Consider the following 1,066-nt stretch of genomic DNA (forward strand, 5'->3'; position numbering starts at 1 on the left):
TTACCTGTGGAAATATTCCTCAAAGATGACCCTAATGTAGGATGAAAATAGAAAGTAGTAAAATTTCTTCTTTTATCAGCTGTCTTTCTTTGAAAATTACCTCCGATTTCATAGTTTAAGGTTTATATGTCCCCAGAAGCTTGGCAATCGCAGAACCCCTGTTCAAAATCACTAGCCACCGCGAAGTAGGAAAAAAAATTTATCAAGTCTATTGATAAAATTAGATATTAAAGTATTTCGCAGTAACTTCTTAATTTCAGGACACAAGTTTTGCAACAAGTTCAACCAACTTGGATCTCTTATGCAACCACAATGCCAGAATCAACTTATCAAGATACGAACAAGTAAGAGTTGATACACGATCAATTATTATTTCTCCAAGACGAAAAAAATTGGCAAAATAAGTGGTTCCGGCCGGGATCGAACCGGCGACCTTCTGCGTGTAAAGCAGACGTGATAACCGCTACACCACGGAACCTTGCATATTCGTGCGAGCCATTTACGATTTCTGTAGAAATCATACACGACAGAAGATTATAGACACATCCCTTGTAAACCAAATACATTCATGACTTTGATTGTGGGTTAAATTTTGCGCTGCTGTAACAAGGAGCTTAAATCTGGGTAACTTAACCATACGGACCAAGTAAGTTCAGGATTCAATAAAACTGCGCAGGCGCCTAAATAATCATAATAGTTTTCTACGATTCAAACGCGTTACTTGCGTTCGTGAGACTTGGGTTACAGGTTCATCTGTGGATATACGGCATGCGAGCAAAATTCGTTGTGGCAAAATATCAGGCAACAAGCGTATAAGGAACAATTTTATATAAACAGGAATAAGCAAGGATTTATGTTGCACTACAAGAATACTTCGGTACGCGCTACAATTATGCATTTTACGCTTGTAAAGCAAATTGTAAAATAAGTAATCATTATCTGCATATACCCTGGTAAAAATTATTTCTACGAATTTTTAGAGATGTTGAAAAATTTCGTCCAAATTTGTAAGAAACTCGTTTTCGTACAAAATTATAAATATGCATAGTTTCTCATAAAAAATTGT

At 36.0% G+C, this 1,066-nt stretch overlaps 1 non-coding gene across 1 annotated transcript; it reads right to left on the bottom strand.

The window, feature by feature from the left end:
- Positions 1-405: 405 nt before the first annotated feature.
- Positions 406-478, bottom strand: Trnav-uac. Its single transcript has one exon. It is a non-coding gene; the product is annotated as a tRNA-Val (tRNA).
- Positions 479-1,066: the final 588 nt, after the last annotated feature.

Source organism: Diprion similis, chromosome 8, assembly GCF_021155765.1.
Source record: "Diprion similis isolate iyDipSimi1 chromosome 8, iyDipSimi1.1, whole genome shotgun sequence".
Lineage (NCBI taxonomy): Eukaryota > Metazoa > Arthropoda > Insecta > Hymenoptera > Diprionidae > Diprion > Diprion similis.